Raw genomic sequence first — 6,993 nt, 5'->3', positions numbered from 1 at the left:
CTTTTAATAAAACCCAGCACCCATTTATGATAAAGAATAAAATGCTCAGTTAAGTGGGATTAGAGGGAACATACCAAAAGATAATAAAGGCCATATATGACAAACCCACTGCCAGCATCATACTCAATGGGCAAAAACTACAAGCATGCCCCTTAAGATCAGGAACAAGACAGGTATGTTCACTTTTACCTCTCTTATTCAACATAGTACTAGAAGTCCTAGCCACAACAATTGGACAAAAAGAAGAAAGAAAAGGCACTCAAATTGGAAAGGAAGAAGTAAAACTGTCTTTGCAGATGACATGATACTGTACATACAGACTCCCCAAGATTCCACCAAAAACTATGTGGACTCATAAATGAATATAGTAAATCAGCATCATGCAAAATTAGTATCCAGAAACCAGTTGCATTTTTATATGCCAATAATGAACTAACAAAAAGGGAAACTTTTAAAAAATCCATTTACAATTGCAACAAAAAAGAATAAAATACCTAGGAATAAATCTAACCAATGATATAAAAGACCTTTACCTAGAATTTATAAGATACTGAAGAAATAAATTGAATAAAATACAAATAACTGGAAGCAGATATCATGTTCTTCATTAGGAAGAATTAACATCATTCAAATGTCCATACCACCCAAAGCAATCTATAGATTCAATGCAATTCCTATCAAGAGCCCAGTGACATATTTCACAGAACTAGAACAAATATTTCAAAAATTTCTATGGAACCACAAAGGCCCTGCATAGTGACAGTGATTCTGAGAAAGAAAAACAGAGTTGGAGGAATCACATTGCCTAATATCAAACTATACTATAAAACCATAGTAATCAAAACAGCATGGTACTGCCATAAAAACAGATACACAGATCAATGGAACATAATAGAGAGCCCAGAAATAAACTCCTACCTTCATAGTCAATGAATATTTGACAGAGGAAGCAAGCACATACAATGGGCTAAAGATAGTTTATTCAAAAAATGGTATTGTGAAAATTGGACAGATAAGTGCAGAAAAATGAAAGTAGACCACCTTCTTATAAAACACACAAGAATAAATTCAAAATGGATCAAAGACTTAAGTGTTAGACCTGAGACTATAAAAATTCTAGAAGATAGGCAGAAAAATTCGGACATTGCTCATAGCAATATTTTATTGGATATCTTTCCCTAGGCAAGCAAAACAAACAAAAGGAAAAAGAAATAAATGGAACTATGTCAAATTTAAAAGTTTTTCACAGCAAAGAAAATCATCAACAAATAACAAGACCAACAGCAGAATGGAAGAATGTATTCACTGATACATCTGTTAAGTGGTTAATACCCAACATTTATAAAGAACTTACAAAACTCAAACAAAAACAAAACACCAAACTACAACCTAATTAAAAAATGGGAAATGGGCCTGAACAGACACTTCCCCAAAGTGGACATACTGATGGTCAACAGACATATGAAAAGATGCTCAATGTCACTAATCATCAGAGAAATGCAAATTGAAACCAAATGAGATATCATCTCACACCTGTTAAAATGACTACAAGTGCTGGCCAGTATGTGGAGAAAGGGGAACCCTTTTGCATTGTTGGTGGGAATGCAGATTTGTGTGAATGCAGATTGGTGCAGCCACTGTGGAAAACAAGATGGAGATACCTCAAAAATTCAAAATGAATCTGCTTTTGGTCCCAGTGATCCCACTTCTGGGAATATATCCAAAGTTATTCAAAACACAAATTCAAAAGAACATAAGCACCCTATGTTCATTGCAGCATTATTTACAATTGCTGAGATAGGGAAGCAGCCTAAGTGTCCATCAGTAGATGAGTGGATAAAACAACTATGGGGCATTTACACAACGGAATACTACTCATCCATAAAAAATGAAAAATTTACCCTTTGTGACAACATGGATGGACCTGGAGAACATTCTGCCTAGTGAAATAAGCCAGGCAAAGAAAGGCAAATACCATATGATTCCAGTCACATGTTGAATCTAATGAAAAAACTAAACTAACAAGCAAAAAAGAGACAGACTCATAGATAGAAAGCAGAATGACAGAAGGGGTAGGGAGGGTAGGAGTGGAGGGATTGAGCAAAAAGGAAAAAGGACTCATGGACATGGACAACAGTGTGATGATTGCTGGAGGGAAAGCAGTATAAGGGGATTAAATAGTAATGGCCAAAAAGTACAATAAAGATTAAATTTAAAAAGACATAAAATGAAACTATCAGAAAAAGAAATTAGAAAATCAATCCCACTTATAACTGTATCAGAAATTAAGATACTCAGGAATAAATTTAACCAATGAGGTAACAAAGACTTGTACTCAAAATGGAAAAATGCTAATGGGCAGCAATAATATCATTAAAATCTGCATAGTATTCAAAACAATCTATGGATTCAATGCAATCCCTATCAAAATACACATGTTAGGACACAACACAAGTTTCATAAGTTTAAGAAGATTTAAATCATATCAAGCATCTTCTCTGAACACAATGTTAAGAAACCAGATCAATTGCAAAAAAAAGCCCCAACAACCCAGAAAAACATAAATACATGGAGGCTAAATAACATGTTATTAAACAATGAATGGGTCAAAAACAAGGTCAAGGAAGAAATCAAAAGATACCTTGAGGACTTACGTCAAAGATGGAGGCCTAGGTAGATACCCTGTGCCTCCTCACACAACCAAAAGAAGGACAACAAATTTAAAAACAAAAAACAACCAAAACTGCCAGAAAATCAAATTGTATGGAAGTCTGACAACCAAGGAGTTAAAGAATAAATATTCATCTAGACTAGTAGGAAGGGCAGAGATGAGCAGTCGGAGAGGAGAGGACTCCCAGCAAGGCGGTGGCTGAAGGACCGGGGCAGGCATGGGGTTGCTGGTAGACTGTGCAAACCCACATTTGTGAGTGGATAAACCGGGAGAAACAACTAGGGAGCAAGACAGAGACTGTGTAACCCAGGGCTCCAGCACGGGGAAATAAAGCCTCAAGCTTCTAACTGAAAAAAGCCTGTGGGGTTTGTGGTGGCAGGAGAAATTCCTGGCCTCCCAGGAGAGTTCCTTGCAAAAACCCACAGGGTCCTAGAACAAACACACACCCACCTACCTGGGATTCAGCACCAGAAGGACCCAATTTGCTTGTGGGTAACAGAGGAAGTGACTGAAAGCTTGCAGAGAGCTGAACGAGCACCATTGTTGTTGATATATCAGACCCCTCTCCCACATATACAGCCACATGTAGCAATGTGCGTTGTTCCACCCTATCGAATACCTAAGTCTCTGCCCCTTACTATGTAAAAGGTGTGTGAAGACAAAAACAAAAATGGCCCAAAGCAAAGAACCGATCTAAGCTTCAGGAAAAATACAACTAAGTGATGAAGACATAGCCAACCAATCAGATTCAGAGTTCAAAACACTGGTAATCAGGATGTTCACAGAAATGGTTGAGCAAGATCACAATATTGAGGAAAAAGTGAAGGCTATGAAAAGTGAAATAAAGCAAAACGTACAGAGAACCAAGAGTGACGGAAAGGAAACAGGGACTCAAATCAATGGTTTGGAGAAGAAGAAGTAAACATTCAACCAGAACAAAATGAAGAACAAGAATTCAGAATAAATGAGGAGAGGCTGAGGAACCTCTGGGACAACTTTAAACATTCCAACATCTGAATCATAGGGGTGCCAGAAGGAGAAGAGGAAGAGCAAGAAATTGAAAAATTATTTAAAAACATAATGAAGGAGATCTTCCCTAATCTGGCAAGGAAATAGACTTCCAAGAAGCTGAGAGAGTCCCAAAGAAGTTGGACCCAAGGAGGAACACACCAAGGCACATCATAATTACATTACTCAAGAGTAAAGATAAGGAGAGAATCTTAAAAGCAGCAAGAGGAAAGGAGACAGTTACCTACAAAGGAGTTCCCATAAGACTGTCAGCTAATTTCTCAAAAGAAACCTTGCAGGCCAGAAGGGGCTGGAAAGAAGTATTTGAAGTCATGAAGGGCAAGGGCCTATATCCAAGATTACTCTATCCAGCAAAGCTATCATTTAGAATGGAAGGGCAGATAAAGTGCTTCCCAGATAAGGTAATGTTAAAGGAGTTCATCATCACCAAGCCCTTATTATATGAAATGTTAAAGGGACTTATCCAAGAAAAAGAAGATAAATATGAACAGTAAAATGACAACAGACTCACAACTACCAACAAATGAACCTAAAAGAAAAGAAAAACAATGAAAACAAAAACTAAGCAAACAAGTAGAACAGGAACAGAATCAGAGAAATGGACATCACATGGAGGGATTTGAGGGGGAAGGAGGGAGGATGGAATAGGGAGGGAAGGTACAGGGAAGAAGAAGCATAATTTGTAGGCATAAAATAGATGGGGAGATATAAAAATGGTAAAGGGAACAGAGAACTCAACTTATTTATATATGTACAACCCATGGATATGAAGTAAGTGGGGGGTGCAGAGTGGTGGGAGGATAAAGGTGGAAAAACTGGATAAACTGTAATAGCATAATCAATAAAATATACTTAAAAATAAAAATAAATAAAATTTTAAAAATATAATGCACCCCTATGTTCACTGCAGCATTACTATGAATAGCCAAGACATGGATAGATGAATGGGTAAAGATGTGGTGTACTATAGAATATTATTCAGCAATAAGAAAAAACAGTATCTTGCTGTTTGTGACATGGATGGACCTAAAGGGTATTATTATGTAAGTAAAGTAAGTCAGATGAACACAAATACCATATGATCTCACTAACATGTGGAATCTATAAAAAAAGAAAAGGAAAGAATAAATAAGCAAAAGAGAAAGACTCAGAGATATAGAGAGTAATTAGCTGATGGTTGCCAAAGAGTGGGGGGTGGGAGGAAAGACACAAAATTCCATGGATCACCTGACCTCCATAAATCTTTACTGTGACCTTTGTAGCATATTGGGTCTCAGTAGTCCTCAGAAATAATATTTATTCTTTTCCAATACACAATCAACCTAGTAAATAGTCACAAGTCCTCTTGAGATAAGTTAGAAGGGGTACTCACCTTCTCTTTTATTTAAGAGGCTTCTGTCAGGTGGTGGCCATCTCTTACTTGGCACCATGGTGGCCCTCAGATCCCTCGTGAAACCCAAGATTGTCAAAAAGAGGACCACGAAGTTCATTTGGCACCAGACTGTTATGTCAAAATTAAGTGGAACTGGTGGAGACCCAGAGGCACTGACAATAGGTTGCACAGGAGATTCAAGGGCCAGATATTGATACCCAACATTAGTTATGGGAGCAACAAGAAAACAAAGCACATGCTGCCCAGTGGTTTTCAAAAGTTCCTGGTCCATAACGTCAAGGAGCTTGAAGTGCTGCTGATGTGGAACGAATCTTATTGCGCTGAGATTGTGCACAACTTCTCCTCAAAGAACCGCAAAGCCATTGTGGAAAGAGCAGCCCAGCTGGCCATCAGGAGTCACCAATCCCAAAGCCAGACTGCACAGTGAAGAAAATGAATAGACAGATTGTGGGCACATTGTATTTGTGTTAATAAACCTTAAAATTCTGCAAAAAAAAAAAAAGGCTTCTGTTAGTAGACTGACTCAAGCCTGAAAACTTAAGAGATGTTCAACAGACTGACTCAAGTTGGAATTCTCATCAGATATTTTCTGCATGTACGAGTCTTATAAAACATTAAAAGGATGCCATCTATTCTGCTCTAGGCACCGTGTAGTCAACTAAGGATAAAGGTATCTACAGATAAGAATCCCTTTTCAAAACTCCCAGAGGCCTTCTCCTTCTCTTTGTATGTTAATTGCATGTTCATAATTTTGTCTTAATGCATTCAAGAACCTATTGTTCCATATTGCTAGAACCCCTTGATTTCTCCATGGCTTTCCTTTCCTTTACCTGAAGTTCATCCCATGGTACCACTAGTAAAAATTTGAATTGACACTGTGCCATAGGTTATACATGTCCCACCCCCTGCCTCCCCTCCACCAATCCCCATAAGTTTATTATTGATCTCATCATATAAGAATCTGTTTCTTACCCTCGCTAGTGTGGCTCAGTGGTTGAGTGCTGGCCTTTGAATCACGGAGTTGCTGGTTTGATTCCCAGTCAGACACATGCCTGGGTTGCGGGCCAGGTATCCACTGGGGGGCTCACGAGAGGCAACCACACATTGATGTTTCTCCCCCTTCTCCCTCCCTTCCCCTAAAAAATAAAATCTTAAAAAAAATTGTGTCTTGAAGTCACTTCCCATTCCTAATACAATCTGGGTCCCAACAAAAAAAGAGACCACAGCTGTAGCAGGAGGAAATCGTTTATTTACATACACTCTGTCTACAAATGTGTAGGTGTAGGGGAAACCCAGGTGACCCAAGGCAGAGAAATACCCAGTACTTTCTTAAAAAGTGTTTAAATCCTCACCCAAGGATATTTACTTCTAGAGAGGGAGAGAAGCTGAGAAAAAACATTGATCAGTTACCTCCTGTATACACCGTGACCAGGGATCAAACCTGCAACCTTCTGGTGTGTGGGACAACACTCCCAACCAATAGTGCCACCCAACCAGTGCACTCAGTACTTTCTGCAATTAGGTTAGTAATAGCCTTGCATAAACAGGGTGAGCAAAACTAGGTGTATTCATATGTAAAATACAATTAACATATAATACAATGAACTGTTCCCTGTACTGACTGTATACCTACTTTTGCCCCACCCTGTGTTGTTATACCTATCTTTGGGGGAGTCTTCAGCTTTCTGCACCTCCCATTTAGATCTTTCCACAGTACTTTGTAGTTTTCAGGATACAAGTGCCACTCAATGTTACTTATTCCTGTTTTGTAGGCATATTCATTATTTCTGAAACATTTGGGAGGTGATGACTACTGGCAATCAATCCCCTTGGACACCTTGTGGACCAACATCTTTTTCCTTTGCAAATGAGTCTCAGTTCTGTTTATGCGATGAAAACT

General features: G+C 38.4%; 1 pseudogene; it reads left to right on the top strand.

Moving 5' to 3' along the window:
• The first annotated feature begins 5,107 nt into the window (after window positions 1-5,107).
• Window positions 5,108-5,595, top strand: LOC114500862 (annotated as a pseudogene).
• The last annotated feature ends 1,398 nt before the right edge of the window (window positions 5,596-6,993 follow it).

Source organism: Phyllostomus discolor, chromosome 6 (assembly GCF_004126475.2).
Source record: "Phyllostomus discolor isolate MPI-MPIP mPhyDis1 chromosome 6, mPhyDis1.pri.v3, whole genome shotgun sequence".
NCBI classification, from domain to species: Eukaryota; Metazoa; Chordata; class Mammalia; order Chiroptera; family Phyllostomidae; genus Phyllostomus; species Phyllostomus discolor.
The sequence above is the reverse complement of the archived record's forward strand: the minus strand, read 5'-3'. Positions and strand labels throughout refer to the sequence as shown.